This window comes from Triticum aestivum, chromosome 4A (assembly GCF_018294505.1).
Source record: "Triticum aestivum cultivar Chinese Spring chromosome 4A, IWGSC CS RefSeq v2.1, whole genome shotgun sequence".
In the NCBI taxonomy this organism is placed as follows: domain Eukaryota; kingdom Viridiplantae; phylum Streptophyta; class Magnoliopsida; order Poales; family Poaceae; genus Triticum; species Triticum aestivum.
Window position 1 is genome coordinate 628092853 of NC_057803.1, and position 18074 is coordinate 628110926.

Genomic DNA, 18074 nt, shown 5'->3' on the forward strand with positions numbered 1-18074 from the left:
GTCACCTAGGTTCGCAACGAAGCTCACCGCCGTTCTCAGTGCCCTCCCGCGCGTCGTTTGCACCCAACCGCAGCCCCCCTAGTGCCCCGCAGCACCTAAACCGCATGCACCCACTCCGACCGCCACCGCGAGCTCTGCCTCGGCGAGCTCCGCCGTTCCCGTGGCCTCCCCTGAGCGCGGCTGGATGCGCCCGTGCACAGGCTACCCGTCGGTGGCCTCTGTGTGCCAAACCGTGGCCTCTCGCTCGTTCCGGCGAACTTCCACCGTGGCTCGGGGTCGTCGCCGGTGAAACTCCGGCGGCTGACGTGGCGCGTGATTAGCTTCTAACCCTGCCACTTAATCCACCCCCTAAGCCACTGTCTATGGGCCCCAGGGCTGGGTCAAACCCTGGTCAGCTAGGTTTGACTCGGGTTTAGCCCCGGTGTCACTGACGTGTGGCCCCCACATGTCAGGTTTGAACTGGTCAGCCCTGCTGACGCCTCTGTGACGTCATGCTGACGCAATAATGATTTTTTCTGGATTTTAAATAATTCAGAGAATTCCAGAAATGCTATAAACTTCAAAAATTCATAGAAATTCAACCGTAGCTCAGATTGAAATAATTTATATATGAAAAATTATCAGAAAAATTCAATCTATCCATCTGTACCTGTTTCATGCATGTTTAACCAACTTATACTTGTTGTATAGGTGAAAACATATAAATGGCATTTATAAAGATTTAATTTAGAGTTGCATTTGAACCTTTGGTTCAAATGGACCTCTTCCAAATAGAATGCTAAATGCATTAGCTCAAAGCACATCACATACTCATGCCATGATCATGCATCATATTGTTGCATATGCTTGTGTTTGATTATCGACACCGTTCCTTCTCGATAGGTCCTGCTCCGGAGACCGATCCAGAGTACCTGTCTGAGGAGCAGTGCCTTCCTTGTTGATCTACCAGGCAAGCAAACCCCCTTGTTCATTCCGATACAATCCTACTCTCTCGCTCCTGCTCTCATTTATTGCATTAGGACAACAACGATTCAACTGCTACTTTATGCTGCGGTAGTTGAACCCATTCCTCTGCATGACCTGTCATTGCCATAGTAAATAGTTAAAACCCACTAGCATGTGTAGGAGTTGATTGAGCCATGTTGTGTTCTTGCCATGCCATGCCTGCTATTGCTTAGAGTTGTGTCAGGTCTGATTCATCGGGAATGAATTGGAGTGGTACGATATGTTCTGGTGCTGAGAGTTAAGCGTGTGAACACGATTTGGTAAAGGTAGCGGTGAGAGGCCATGTAGGAGTACATGGTGGGTTGTCTCACTGGAACCGTCCTTAAGCACTGAGTTCCGTGTATGTTGTCCAATGACTAGCTACTACCACACATTGGAATGCTTAAGTGCCCCTCTCGACTTATTAGCCAACTTGATCTCTGTCCAGGAGTCGCAAATAGTTTCTGGTGTTTGTAGGTAGTGTTAGTAGTCTACCAAGTGGCACCCGGCCAGGTGGGCTTGGGACAGACTAGGCACAAGTGGCACGGTGTACCAAGCGTAGATCCATCCGGCGAGGTGGGCTTGGGAACCCTGCACATATCGTTTGGGGCCGTGAGCGACACCCCGGCCGGATCTCCTTGCGGATGGAACCCGAATAGGCGATAAACCTGGACTAGAGTCTTGTGTGGTTAGTCAGGTCGTGGCCGACACCCTCGCCAGGCTTCCGCTTGAAGGTTGCCGAGATACATGACGTGTACATGGTGATAAGTGGTGAGAGCGTGTGTGAAGAAGTACACCCCTGCAGGGTTATCATGATCTATTCGAATAGCCGTGTCCTCGGTTATGGACTTCTTGGATGCTTACGTGGTACATAGACAACTTAAAGTGGATACTCTAAAATGCTCAAGACAAGTGTGAGTGCTATGGATGGCCTTCTCGTAAGGAGACGAGGATGAATCCATAGTAGTGTATTGATGTGGTGTTTAGTGGACTCGTGTGCGCTGCCTCACCTCAAAGAAGTTTCTCGTTGTCGTAGAACAGGATAGCCACTGAGTCAAAGCTGGCTTGCTGCAACTAAACCCCACATTACCTTCTTGATACAAATGCATGTATGATAGGATCTGATGTAAGTCTTGCTGAGTACCTTTGTACTCACGTTTGCTTTATTTATGTTTTGCAGGTGAGACATCTGTCTCACTAGTAGTACCGCTTGGACTTCGACGAGTAGCTTGCACCTCAGCTACGATCTTGTACCCTTGGGAGGGACTTGTAGATAGTCAGGCTTCTTAGCCTTTTTCTTTTGTAGTTGTCTGTACTCAGACATGTAATGCTTCCGTTGCTTGTATGCTCTGAATGATGGGTCATGTGACCCCTGTTTGTATTTAATGCTATGTGGCTCTTCTGGGCCTTTATCTATATGAGTTTGCGTTATGTTGTGATGCCATGTTGTACATCACATACTTGCATGTTATGCGTACGTGTAACGTGTATTGCTATGTGTGGGATCCGACAATCTAGTTGTTTATCCTTGTCAGCCTCTCTTATGGGGGAATGTAGTCTAGTGCCTCCTTGAGCCATAGTAGTCCGCTATAGCCCGGTTCACCCGAGTCCTGCTAGCCCAGCACTACTGTTCAGGACACTTGACTGGCCGGCATGTGTTTCACTTCGTTCCTGTGTCTGTCCCTTCGGGGAATTGTCACGTGGTGACATCCAGAGTCCTGTTAGCCCAGTGCTACAGCCCGGATTCACACGCTGTTGACCGACATGCTCGAAGTTGATTCATGTATGCCTGTCCCCATGGGTTAGTGCCGCTTTGGGTTCATGACTAGTCATATCGGCCCGGGTTCTTTGTCATATGGATGCTAGCGATACCATCATATACGTGAGCCAAAAGGCGCAAACTGTCCCGGACCATGGTAAGGCGACACCCGTGGGAATACCATGCGTGAGGCCGCAAAGTGATATGAGGTGTTACATGCTAGATTGGTGTGACTTAGAATCGGGGTCCCGACAGCTTTGGTATTAGAGCGTGGCTGCCTGTAGGATTTCCAAGCCAACCTGGTCGAAGTTGAGTCTAGAAATTCTTTAGTTATGTAAGGGAATTGATTGTGGAAGGGAACGTAAGGCTCTTTTTACTCCTTATACCTCATGCCTTCTGATCTGAGTCATCCTATCTTCCTACGGGGTTAAGGAGCTAGGCTTCCTCTTCTGTCTATCAGGATCACGTGTTACTACTCCGTAGTTTCTTAGGATTGGTTGATCTGAGTCATATCCCAGTTCAAGTATCTCCGGTGTAGCCTGTTTAATAATATTTTTGAACCCTGAGTGATGATGTTGAGGTTGGTGCTACCGTCTTTGCAGAATGTTTCATTTTGAGCATTCTGCTGCCGTTATGCTGTCGGAATTGTTCTAGGAGTTTGAGAGATACTAAATTCTTGTGCTACCCTCTGCAACCTATAGTTGATGCTGAATCCATCCTAGTCTTCCTTGGTTTCATTCTTCAGGATGTTGCCGGTTAACCGAAGTTCTATTGCTCGTAGCCGGAACCACGGAGATGGTAGGGATGAGGATCCTCCCGATCAGTCTTCATTGGCAGAGTTCATGCTAGAGATGGAGAGGAAAAAGCATGAGTCTAACCGCTTGCTAGCACGTATTGAGGAGAACACCTCCCAGCAACACAAAGAGTTTGTGTCCATTCATGACTTCATTGGCCTGAAACCACCTACCTTCCATCATTCCATTGAACCACTTGATGCAGATGACTGGCTCCGTAGTATCACACACAAGCTGCGTTCTGCGAACGTAGCTGAAGGTGACAAGGTCACCTATGCTGCTTATCACCTGGAAGGTCCTGCTAGTATTTGGTGGCAGAACTATGAGGCTATGCTTCCAGCTGGCCAGATACCCACCTAGAGAGATTTCATTGAGGCTTTTCGCGAGCATCACATCCCTCGGGCTCTCATTGACCACAAGAGAGAAGAGTTTTGTAGTTTCACCCAGAGTAAGATGGCTGTTGATGCTTACAGTAGGGAATTTGAGAACCTTGCCCGCTATGCTATAGAAGAAGTGTCCACAGACGCCAAGAAGCAGGCTAGGTTCCGGAAGGGTCTCAACCCCAAGTTGCGTCGTGATCTCCACTTGCACCATTGCAATACATTCCAGGCTCTTGTGAATAAGGCCATTAATGCAGAGACAGCTCAACTCACTTACGAGGAGTCTCATAAGCACACCCGTGATTTGGGTTCTTCCTCCAGTTTTAGTTCTCAGAAGCGCCGGATTTGGGTTCCGAACTCCGCTCTTCCACCCGGTTATACACGGAGGCCTTCTTGTGTGGCACCTCACCCAGTTCAACCGTATGCTACACCCATGCCTATTGGTAGACCACTTGTCAATGCGGGTCCTTGTCCTACCTCCAAGATTTGTTACAAGTGCGGAGAGCCAGGCCACATTGCCCGTATTTGCACTCAGACCCGTGTTGCTCCACCCCAGCCCGAGAAGTCTGTTGGCCGTGGTAGTAAGCCATCACACCAGATGATCAGTGCCAAGTCAGCTCCCACTGAACTTGGACGTGTGCATCACGTCTCAGCTAAAGACGCTCATGATGATCAAGATGTCGTTCTTGGCACACTCCTTGTCAACTGTCATCCAGCTTCGGTTCTATTCGATACTGGAGCATCTCACTCCTTCATTTCCGAAAGTTATGCCCGCTTGCACGACATGTCATTTTGTGATATGCCCTCCCCACTACTCATTCAAACTCCTGGATCCAAGTGGCAAACTTCTAGGATAAGTTATGGCAATGAAATACATGTTGACAGACTTGTATTCCTAGCTTCCTTGATATCCCTTAAGTCTTCAGATATTAACATCATCTTGGGTATGGACTGGATGAAAGCTCATTATGCCAAGATTGACTGTTACACCAGGTCTGTTCAGCTCACACACCCCTCTGGCAAGATAGTCACTGTCTCCACCAAAATTGCAAAGCGTCAACTCTATTCTCTAAATGCCAGCCCTCTTCCTGACCTTGAAGATATCCCGGTAGTCCACGACTTTCCGGATGTCTTTCCAGAGGAACTGCCAGGTATTCCACCTGACAGAGATGTAGAGTTTGTCATAGATCTTATCCCCGGAACCGCCCCAATTTCTAGGAGACCTTACAAGATGGCACCCTTAGAGCTAGCCGAGCTTAAGAAACAACTTGATGAGTCCTTGCAAAAGGGTTTCATCCGTCCTAGTTCTTCTCCCTGGGCTTGCCCCGTCCTCTTTGTCAAGAAGAAGGATGGTACGGACCGGATGGTTGTAGATTATCGCCCCGTTAATTTGGTCACGATAAAGAACAAGTATCCGCTCCCCAGGATCAACGATCTGTATGATCAGCTCGCTGGATCCTCAGTCTTCTCCAAGATGGATTTGAGGTTAGGCTACCACCAAATCAAGATCAGAAACGGGGACATTCCTAAAACGGCTTTTGTCACTCGTTATGGTCAGTACGAGTACACCGTCATGTCCTTTGGTCTAACCAATGCTCCAGCTACATTCTCTCGCTTGATGAACTCGATCTTCATGGAGTACTTAGATAAGTTCGTCGTGGTTTACCTCGATGATATTCTTATTTACTCGAAGAACGAGGAAGAGCATGCCGAACATCTTAGACTTGTGTTAGAAAAACTCAGAGAACACCGCCTTTATGCCAAGTTCTCCAAGTGCGAATTTTGGTTGCCAGAAGTGACCTATCTCGGCCACGTAATCTCTGGTAAGGGCATTACTATCAATCCCGAAAGAGTTCAGGCCGTTCTTGATTGGACCCCACCTGAAACGGTTAAGCAAGTTAGGAGTTTCCTTGGCCTAGCCAGTTATTGTCGCCGCTTCATTGAGAACTTCTCCAAAGTGGCCAAACCTCTCGCGGAACTTCTCAAGAAAGATAAAAAGTTTGAGTGGTCCCCACAGTGTGAGTACAGTTTTCAGGAACTGAAAAGACGCCTGACTTCTGCTCCCATACTTGTGCCACCGGATTTCACTAAGGACTTTGTTATCTATTGTGATGCCTCACGACAGGGACTAGGTTGCATTCTTATGCAAGATCGTCATGTGATTGCCTATGCATCTCGACAGTTGCATCCACATGAGGAGAATTATCCTACACATGATCTAGAGCTTGCAGCCGTAGTCTATGCACTTAAGACATGGCGACATTACCTTCTCGGTAAACGTTGCGAGATATACACCGACCACCAGAGTCTCAAGTATATCTTCACCCAACCAGATTTGAACCTTAGGCAAAGACGTTGGTTGGAGTTGATCTCAGATTACGACTTAGGAATTACCTACACCCCAGGCAAGGGGAATGTCATGGCTGATGCGCTAAGTCGTAAGTCCTATTGCAACAATCTCATGTTGCAACAGGGCCAGCCACTTCTCCATGAGGAATTATGTAAGCTTAACCTTCACATTGCTCCTCACGGATTCCTTTCTACCTTGGTGGCGAAACCTACCCTTGAGGATCAGATCATTACTGATCAGAAGTTTGATAGGGGTGTTATCCGCATCAAGAGAAACATTAGGAAGGGAGTTGGTGGATGTTTCTCTATGGATGATCGAGGTGTTGTTTTCTTTGAGAATCGCTTGGTGATTCCCAAGAATCAACATCTGCGACAACTGATTCTTAAGGAGGCCCATGAATCTCCTCTCACGATTCATCCCGGTAGTACTAAGATGTATCAGGACCTGCGCCAGAGGTTCTGGTGGACTAGGATGAAGAGAGAAATTGCTCAGTTTATTGCTAACTGTGATGTTTGTCGTCGCGTTAAGGCAGAGCATCAAAGACCTGCTGGCACCCTTCAGCCTTTAGCTATTCCTGAATGGAAATGGGATAAAGTTGGTACGGACTTCATCACCGGCTTTCCAAGGACAAGGAGAGGGAATAATGCTATCTTTGTAGTCATTGATCGTCTTTCCAAAGTGGCTCACTTCCTACCTGTTTGAGAGAGTATCACCGCTAGTCAGCTCGCTGACTTATATATTTCTCGAATAGTGTCACTTCATGGTGTTCCACTAGAGATCAATTCAGACCGTGGTAGTCTTTTCACTTCTCATTTCTGGGAGAGTTTCCAAACTGCCATGGGCACCCATCTTTCCTTCAGTACCGCTTTCCACCCTCAATCTAGTGGTCAGGTGGAAAGGGTCAACCAAATCCTCGAAGACATGCTTAGAGCTTGCGTTATCTCATTCGGTATGGATTGGGAGAAGTGCCTTCCTTTTACCGAGTTTTCTTATAACAATAGCTACCAATCCAGTCTCAAGAAAGCTCCTTTTTAGATTCTGTATGGGCGAAGATGTCGAACACCTTTGAACTGGTCAGAAACCGGTGAAAGACAATTCTTTGGACCGGATATGATCCAGGAGGCAGAAGAGCAAGTTCGCATCATTCGTGAGAATTTGAAAACAGCCCAATCTCGTCAAAAGAGCCAGTATGACCATCGTCATAAGGAAGTGGCTTATGAAATTGGCGACAAGGCTTACCTTCGGGTTACTCTCTTGAAGGGTACCCATCGTTTTGGTATCAAGGGCAAGTTGGCTCCTCGTTGCATTGGTCCTTTTCTCATTCTCGCTAAACGAGGAGAGGTTGCCTACCAATTGGAACTACCCCCACATCTTTCTCGAGTTCATGATGTCTTCCACGTCTCTCAACTCAGGCGTTGCTTCTTGGATCCCATCCGCGGAGTGGACCATGAAATGCTTGATCTCCAAGATAACCTCACATATCGAGAGTACCCCGTCCGCATTCTGGATCAAGCAGAGCGTGTCACTCGACGTCATAACATCAAGTTTCTCATGGTTCAGTGGTCTCATCATTCCGAGAGAGAAGCTACTTGGGAGCGTGAAGATCGTCTTCGACTTGAGTACCCCGTTTTCTTTCCGCCGACTCCTGAATCTCGGGATGAGATTCTTCCGAGTGGGGGCGAGTTGTCACATCCCTAGTTCTGGTATGACCTAGACCAGCTAGTCAATGGTGCATCATGTTCAAATTCCATTTAAATTTGAAATGGGGATTTGTGAAACCCTCAGAAATCATTTTTGGAAATAACCCAGATAAAAATGCTCCAAAAAGGTCCAAGAAAATGTTCATGTTGCTCTCTGAAAATATTGGTTAGAGGTAAAATTCAAACAAATATTTTCAGGAGCTCATAAGTATTTATTTTGGCCTTTTGGAATTAATGCAATAATTATTTGCTTTGGATATATATTAATATATATATAAATATTGTCCAAAAATTATGCCAGTAGTTGAGGAGCTCTGGAATAATACCACTAGCCCCTGCAAAAATTGGCATAAGAAAATAAAATGGTTTAGTATTTTTATTAAACCAAACAAATGTCAGAAAAATAGAAAAGAAAAAGAAAAATGGAAAAAAACCTACCTAGACCTTACCTGTGGCCAGCTCCTGTGCTGGCCCAGCACTGTGTGGCCTGGCCGGCCCACTTGGCCAGCCCAGCCCACCTGCCCCCCTCCCCTGTTGTCTTCCTCCCGCCAGGAGGACGCGTGCGTGGCCGCCGCGCGCGAGCACACGCCGGCCACCTCCTGCTTTCCTGCTCGCCGCTGGAGGCATCCGAGGGCGACACACCCCCTGACCCCCCCTCGTCCACTCCCCTCCCCTCTGGTCGCCCCTCTCCTCCTCTGCTCTCTTCCCCGCTGCTGCCCGAGCGCCACCATCGCCACCGACGCGCCAACCGTAGTCCCCTCGCCCCTCCGTCGTGCCCAAAAGCTCCACCACCTCGTCCGCTACCTCTCCGTCACGCCACGCGTCGCCGGACGCCTTGTGGAGCCGCCTCCGCCGTCATCTTCAACCTTAGCCGCCGTGGATCTCCACCGCCTGTCCGTCGCCTGCAGTGCCTTCTCTGAGCTGCCGTTGCCTCTGCTCGACTCGTTGCGAGCCCCGCCGTCGAGCCCCCCTCTCCCCTAGCTCGAATTCTTCCTCCAACACCGTCGCCGTCACGACCGAGAGCTCGGCTCCGCCGCTCATGTCGCCGCCGTGGCCAGTGTCACCTAGGCTCGCAACCAAGCTCACCGCCGTTCTCAGTGCCCTCCCGCGCGTCGTTTGCACCCAACCGCAGCCCCCTAGTGCCCCGCAGCACCTAAACCGCACGCACCCGACTCCGGCCGCCGCCGTGAGCTCTACTCTGGCGAGCTCCGCCGTTCCCGCGGCCTCCCCTGAGCGCGGCTAGATGCGCCCGTGCACGGGCTACCCGTCGGTGGCCTCCGTGTGCCAAACCGTGGCCTCCCGCTCGTTCCAGCGAACTTCCACCGTGGCTCGGGGTCGTCGCTGGCGAAACTCCGGCGGCTGATGTGGCGCGTGATTAGCTGCTAACCCTGCCACTTAATCCACCCCCTAAGCCACTGACTATGGGCCCCAGGGCTGGGTCAAACCCTGGTCAGCTAGGTTTGACTCGGGTTTAGCCCCGGTGTCACTGACATGTGGCCCCCACACGTCAGGTTTGACTTGGTCAGCCCTGCTGACGCCTCTATGACATCATGCTGACGCAGTTATTTCTTTTCTGGTATTAAATTAAATCAGGAAATTCCAGAATTTATTCAAAACTTCAAAAATTCATAGAAATTCAACCGTAGCTCAGATTGAAATAATTTATATATGAAAAATTATCAGAAAAATTCAATCTATCCATCTGTATCATTTTCACGCACGACAAACCAACTTATACATGCTGTATATGAGGAATCATATAAATGGCATTTATAAAGAGTTAATTTAGAGTTGCATTTGAACCTTGGGTTCAAATGGACCTCTTCCAAATAGAATGCTAAATGCATTAGCTCAAAGCACATCACATACCCATGCCATGTTCATGCATCATAATGTTGCATATGATTGTGTATTGATTTCTGACACCGTTCCTTCTCGATAGGTCCTGCTCCGGAGACCGATCCAGAGTACCTGTCTGAGGAGCAGTGCCCCCTCTATTGATCTACCAGGCAAGCAAACGCCCTTGTTCATTCCGATACAATCCTACTCTCTTGCTCCTGCTCTCATTTATTGCGTTAGGACAACAACGATTCAACTGCTACTTTATGCTGCGGTAGTTGAACCCATTCCTCTGCATGACCTGTCATTGCCATAGTAAATAGTAAAAACCCACTAGCATGTGTAGGAGTTGATTGAGCCATGTTGTGTTCTTACCATGCCATGCCTGCTATTGCTTAGAGTTGTGTCAGGTCTGATTCATCGGGAATGAATTGGAGTGGTACGATATGTTCTGGTGCTGAGAGTTAAGCGTTTGAACATGATTTGGTAAAGGTAGCGGTGAGAGGCCATGTAGGAGTACAGGGTGGGTTGTCTCACTGGAACCGTCCCTAAGCACTGAGTTCCGGGTATGTTGTCCAATGACTAGCTACTACCACACATTGGAATGCTTAAGTGCCCCTCTCGACTTATTAGCCAACTTGATCTCTGTCCAGGAGTCGCAAATAGTTTCTGGTGTTTGTAGGTAGTATTAGTAGTCTACCAAGTGGCACCCGGCCAGGTGGGCTTGGGACAGACTAGGCACGAGTGGCAGTACCAAGCGTAGATCCATCCGGCGAGGTGGGCTTGGGAACCCTGCACATATCGTTTGGGGCCGTGAGCGACACCCTGGCTGGATCTCCTTGCGGATGGAACCCGAATAGGCGATAAACCTGGACTAGAGTCTTGTGTGGTTAGCCAGGTCGTGGCCGACACCCTCGCCAGGCTTCCTCTTGAAGGTTGCCGAGGTACATGACGTGTACATGGTGATAAGTGGTGAGAGCGTGTGTGAAGAAGTACACCCCTGCAGGGTTATCATGATCTATTCGAATAGCCGTGTCCTCGGTTATGGACTTCTTGGATGCTTACGTGGTACATAGACAACTTAAAGTGGATACTCTAAAATGCTCAAGACAAGGGTGAGTGCTATGGATGGCCTTCTCGTAAGGAGACGAGGATGAATCCATAGTAGTGTATTGATGTGGTGACTAGTGGACTCGTGTGCGCCGCCTCACCTCAAAGAAGTTTCTCGTTGTCGTAGAACAGGATAGCCACTGAGTCAAAGCTGGCTTGCTGCAACTAAACCCCACATTACCTTTTTGATACAAATGCATGCATGATAGGATCTGATGTAAGTCTTGCTGAGTACTTTTGTACTCACGTTTGCTTTATTTATGTTTTGCAGGTGAGACATCTGTCTCACTAGTAGTACCGCTTGGACTTCGACGAGTAGCTTGCACCTCAGCTACGATCTTGTGCCCTTGGGAGGGACTTGTAGATAGTCAGACTTCTTAGCCATTTTCTTTTGTAGTTGTCTATACTCAGACATGTAATGCTTCCGTTGCTTGTATGCTCTGAATGATGGGTCATGTGACCCCTGTTTGTATTTAATGCTATGTCGCTCTTCTGGGTCTTTATCTATATGAGTTTGCGTTATGTTGTGATGCCATGTTGTACAGCACATACTTGCATGTTATGCGTACGTGTAACGTGTATTGCTATGTGTGGGATCCGACAATCTAGTTGTTTATCCTTGTCAGCCTCTCTTATGGGGGAATGTAGTCTAGTGCCTCCTTGAGCCATAGTAGTCCGCTACAGCCCGGTTCACCGGAGTCCTGCTAGCCCAGCACTACTGTTCAGGACACTTGACTGGCCGGCATGTGTTTCACTTCGTTCCTGTGTCTGTCCCTTCGGGGAATTGTCACGCGGTGACATCCGGAGTCCTGTTAGCCCAGTGCTACAGCCCGAATTCACACGCTGTTGACCGACATGCTCGAAGTTGATTCATGTATGCCTGTCCCCATGGGTTAGTGCCGCTTTGGGTTCATGACTAGTCATGTCGGCCCGGGTTCTCTGTCATATGGATGCTAGCGATACCATCATATACGTGAGTCAAAAGGCGCAAACGGTCCCGGGCCATGGTAAGGCGACACCCGTGGGAATACCGTGCGTGAGGCCGCAAAGTGATATGAGGTGTTACATGCTAGATCGGTGTGACTTAGAATCGGGGTCCTGACAATGACTTCCAGAACAGGATTACCGTACCACTCTGGTGCGGATCTTACTCTGGTTGATCTATAAGGTTCAGTAGTAACTTGATCTGAAGTTTCATGATCATCATCATTAACTTCCTCACTAATTGGTGTAGGCGTCTCAGAAACCGGTTTCTGTGATGAACTACTTTGCAACAAGGGAGCAGGTACAGTTACCTCATCAAGTTCTACTTTCCTCCCACTCACTTCTTTTGAGAGAAACTCCTTCTCTAGAAAGGATCCATTCTTAGCAACGAATGTCTTGCCTTCGGATCTGTGATAGAAGGTGTACCCAACAGTCTCCTTTGGGTATCCTATGAAGACACATTTCTCCAATTTGGGTTTGAGCTTATCAGGTTCAAGCTTTTTCACATAGCATCGCAGCCCCAAACTTTAATAAACGACAACTTTGGTTTCTTGCCAAACCACAGTTCATAAGGCATCATCTCAATGGATTTTGATGGTGCCCTATTTAACATGAATGCGGCCATCTCTAAAGCATAACCCCAAAATGATAGCGGTAAATCTGTAAGAGACATCATAGATCGCACCATATCTAGTAAAGTACGATTACGACGTTCGGACACACCATTACGCTGTGGTGTTCCGGGTGGCGTGAGTTGCGAAACGATTCCGCATTGTTTCAAATGTAGACCAAACTCGTAACTCAGATATTCTCCTCCACGATCAGATCGTAGAAACTTTATTTTCTTGTTACGATGATTTTCAACTTCACTCTGAAATTCTTTGAACTTTTCAAATGTTCCAGACTTATGCTTCATTAAGTAGATATACCCATATCTCCTTAAATCATCTGTGAAGGTGAGAAAATAATGATATCCGCCACGAGCCTCAACATTCATCGGACCACATACATCTGTATGTATGATTTCCAACAAATCTGTTGCTCTCTCCATAGTACTGGAGAATGGTGTTTGAGTCATCTTGCCCATGAGGCACAGTTCGCAAGTACCAAGTGATTCATAATCAAGTGGTTCCAAAAGTCCATCAGTATGGAGTTTCTTCATGCGCTTTACACCGATATGAACTAAATGACAGTGCCACAAATAAGTTGCACTATCATTATCAACTCTGCATCTTTTGGTTTCAACATTATGAATATGTGTATCACTACTATCGAGATTCATCAAAAATAGACCACTCTTCAAGGGTGCATGACCATAAAAGATATTACTCATATAAATAGAACAACCATTATTCTCTGATTTAAATGAACAACCGTCTCGCATCAAACAAGATCCAAATATAATGTTCATGCTCAACGCTGGCACCAAATAACAATTATTTAGGTCTAATACTAATCCCGAAGGTAGATGTAGAGGTAGCATGCCGACCGCGATCACATCGACTTTGGAACCATTTCCCACGCGCATCGTCACCTCGTCCTTTGCCAGTGTTCGCTTAATCCGTAGTCCCTGTTTCGAGTTGCAAATATTAGCAACAGAACCAGTATCAAATACCCAGGTGCTACTGCGAGCTCTAGTAAGGTACACATCAATAAAATGTATATCACATATACCTTTGTTCACCTTGCCATCCTTCTTATCCGCCAAATACTTGGGGTAGTTCCGCTTCCAGTGACCAGTCTGCTTGCAGTAGAAGCACTCAGTCTCAGGCTTAGGTCCATACTTGGGTTTCTTCTCCTGAGCAACAACTTGCTTGCTGTTCTTCTTGAAGTTCCCCTTCTTCTTCCCTTTACCCTTTTTCTTGAAACTGGTGGTCTTATTGACCATCAACACTTGATGCTCCTTCTTGATTTTGTACCTCCGCAACTTTTAGCATTGCGAAGAGCTCGGGAATTGTCTTATTCATCCCTTGCATATTATAGTTCATCACGAAGGTTTTGTAGCTTGGTGGCAGTGATTGAAGAACTCTGTAATTGACACGATCAACTGGAAGATTAACTCCCAGCTGAGTCAAGTGATTATGGTACCCAGACATTCTAAGTATATGCTCACTGACAGAACTATTCTCCTCCATCTTGCAGCTGTAGAACTTATTGGAGACTTCATATCTCTCAATTCGGGCATTAGCTTGAAATATTAACTTCAACTCCTGGAACATCTCATATGCTCCATGACGTTCAAAACGTCGTTGAAGTCCCGGTTCTAAGCCGTAAAGCATGGCACACTGAACTATCGAGTAGTCGTCAGCTTTGCTCTGCCAGGCGTTCTTAACGTCTGCACTTGCATCAGCAGCAGGCCTGTCACTCAGCGGTGCTTCCAGGATGTAATTCTTCTGAGCAGCAATGAGGATAATCCTCAAGTTACGGACCCAGTCCGTGTAATAGCTACCATCATCTTTCAACTTTGCTTTCTCAAGGAACGCATTAAAATTCAACGGAACAACAGCATGGGCCATCTATCTACAAACAACATAGACAAGCAAGATACTATGAGGTACTAAGTTCATGATAAATTTAAGTTCAATTAATCATATTACTTAAGAACTCCCACTTAGAAAGACATCCCTCTAATCCTCTAAGTGATCACATGATCCAAATCAACTAAACCATAGCTGATCATCACGTGAAATGGAGTAGCTTTCAATGGTGAACATCACTATGTTGATCATATCTACTATATGATTCACGCTCGACCTTTCGGTCTCAGTGTTCCGAGGCCATATCTGCATATGCTAGGCTCGTCAAGTTTAACCTGAGTATTCTGCGTATGCAAAACTGGCTTGCACCCGTTGTAGATGGACGTACAGCTTATCACACCCGATCATCACGTGGTGTCTGGGCATGACGAACTTTGGCAACGGTGCATACTCAGGGAGAACACTTTTAACTTGAAATTTAGTGAGAGATCATCTTATAATGCTACCGTCAATCAAAGCAAGATAAGATGCATAAAAGATAAACATCACATGCAATCAATATAAGTGATATGATATGGCCATCATCATCTTGTGCTTGTGATCTCCATCTCCGAAATACCGTCATGATTACCATCGTCACCGGCGCGACACCTTGATCTCCATCGTAGCATCGTTGTCGTCTCGCCAATCTTATGCTTCCATGACTATCGCTACCGCTTAGTGATAAAGTAAAGCATTACAGGGCGATTGCATTGCATACAATAAAGCGACAACCATATGGATCCTGGCAGTTGCCGATAACTCGGTTACAAAAACATGATCATCTCATACAATAAAATTTAGCATCATGTCTTGACCATATCAGATCACAACATGCCCTGCAAAAACAAGTTAGACGTCCTCTACTTTGTTGTTGCAAGTTTTATGTGGCTGCTACAGGCTTAGCAAGAACCGTTCTTACCTACGCATCAAAAACCACAACGATAGTTTGTCAAGTTGGTGCTGTTTTAACCTTCGCAAGGACCGGGCGTAGCCACACTCGGTTCAACTAAAGTTGGAGAAACTGACACCCGCCAGCCACCTGTATGCAAAGCCCGTTGGTAGAACCAGTCTCGCGTAAGCGTACGCGTAATGTCGGTCCGGGCCGTTTCATCCAACAATACCGCCGAACCAAAGTATGACATGCTGGTAAGCAGTATGACTTATATCGCCCACAACTCACTTGTGTTCTACTCGTGCATATAACATCAACGCATAAACCAGGCTCTAATACCACTGTTGGGGAACATAGTAATTTCAAAAAAATTCCTAAGCACACGCAAGATCATGGTGGTGCATAGCAACGAGAGGGGAGAGTGTTGTCCACATACCCTCGTAGACCGAAAGCGGAAGCATTAGCACAACGGGTTGATGTAGTCGTACGTCTTCACGATTCGAACGATCAAGTACCGAACATACGGCACCTCCGAGTTTAGCACACGTTCAGCCCGATGACGTCCCTCGAACTCCGATCCAGCCAAGTGTTGAGAGAAAGTTTCGTCAGCATGACGGCGTGGTGACGATGTTGATGTTCTACCGACGCAGGGCTTCGCCTAAGCACCACTACAATATTATCAAGGTGGACTATGGTGGAGGGGGGCACCGCACACGGCTAAGAGATCAATGATCAATTGTTGTGTCTATGGGGTGCCCCCTGCCCCGTATATAAAGGAGCAAGGGGGGGTGCGGCCGGCCATAGGAGGAGGCGCACTGGAGGAGTCCTACTCCCACCAGGAGTAGGACTCCCCTCCTTTTTCCTAGTTGGATTAGGACTTGGGGGGGGGGGAAGGAGGAGAGAGGGGAAAGGAAAGGGGGGGCGCCGCCCCCCTCCTCCTTGTCCAATTCGGACTTGGGGGGGAGGGGCGCGCGGCTGCCCCTTGGACGCCTCTCCTCTCCCTCCACTTGGGCCCATAAGGCCCAATAACCTCCGGGGGATTCCGGTAACCCGTCCGGTACTCCGGTAAAATCACTATTTCACCCGGAACACTTTCGATTTCCAAACATAGGCTTCCAATATATCAATCTTCATGTCTCGACCATTTCGAGACTCCTCGTCATGTCCGTGATCACATCCGGGACTCCGAACAACCTTCGGTACATCAAAACACATAAACTCATAATAGAACTGTCATCATAATGTTAAGCGTGCGGACCCTACGGGTTCGAGAAGTATGTAGACATGACCGAGACACGTCTCCGGTCAATAACCAATAGCGGAACCTGGATGCTCATATTGGCTCCTACATATTCTACGAAGATCTTTATCGGTCAGACCGCATAACAACATACGTTGTTCCCTTTGTCATCGGTATGTTACTTGCCCGAGATTCGATCGTCGGTATCTCAATACCTGGTTCAATCTCGTTACCGGCAAGTCTCTTTACTCGTTCCGTAATACATCATCCCGCAACTAACTCATTAGTTGCAATGCTTGCAAGGCTTAAGTGATGTGCATTATCGAGAGGGCCCAGAGATACCTCTCCGACAATCGGAGTGACAAATCCTAATCTCGAAATACGCCAACCCAACAAGTACCTTCGGAGACACCTGTAGAGCACCTTTATAATCACCCAGTTACGTTGTGACGTTTGGTAGCACACAAAGTGTTCCTCCGGTAAACAGGAGTTGCATAATCTCATAGTCATAGGAACATGTATAAGTCATGAAGAAAGCAGTAGCAGAATACTAAACGATCGTCTGCTAAGCTAACGAAATGGGTCATGTCAATCACATCATTCTCCTAATGATGTGACCCCGTTAATCAAATGACAACTCATGTCTATGGTTAGTAAACATAACCATCTTTGATCAACGAGCTAGTCAACTAGAGGCATACTAGTGACAATCTGTTTGTCTATGTATTCACACATGTATTATGTTTCCGGTTAATACAATTCTAGCATGAATAAGAAACATTTATCATGATATAAGGAAATAAATAATAACTTTATTATTGCCTCTAGGGCATATTTCCTTCACACCCCTACCTCTATCTCTCTCAACTGGATTGACACCGTTTCTCTCTCCCTAGTCCATCCTCGGATTGCGGCGGCGGCGGCGATTGTGCCCGAGGGACTACCCGGAAGCGAGGGCTACTCCCCACCCTGGCGCGTGGAGTACTCCCCCATTCCCTCTCTCATGCAACCAGGAGGCGAAGTGGACAGCGCAAAGTTCCGACGCGAGGTCTACGGCGACAACGGCCTTCTCTTGCGTCCCTCCCCACATCCGTCGGTCTTCTAGCCGGTAAGAACCGCCTCTTCCTTTTCCTTTCCCTTTCCTGATCCATCAATTTCTGAATGTTTAGGATTAGGGTTCTTGATTTTTTTAGGAGCGGGGCAAAGGAAGAGGAAGAAGGCCAAGAAAGGATCCCGGGTTGCCAAGAGGAAGAATAACTTATTTACCTGGGCCCCTAACATAATTTCAGCTCTATTTCGTCTTTTGAAATGGTGTATGTGGAAATAAAGAACTATGCCTGTCATTCTATCATTCTGCTAATTAGTCAATTTTGTAGTTTCTTTCTTTTCCTCAGTGATATGCCAATATGTTTCAGCTCAGCACATGGAGTAATTAGATGGTCCTTCTCTCGTGATTTAGTAGATTGTCAGCAATGATTCAAAGGTTAGTTCCTTTAATGTGACATAGATGTGGAAAAAAGCAT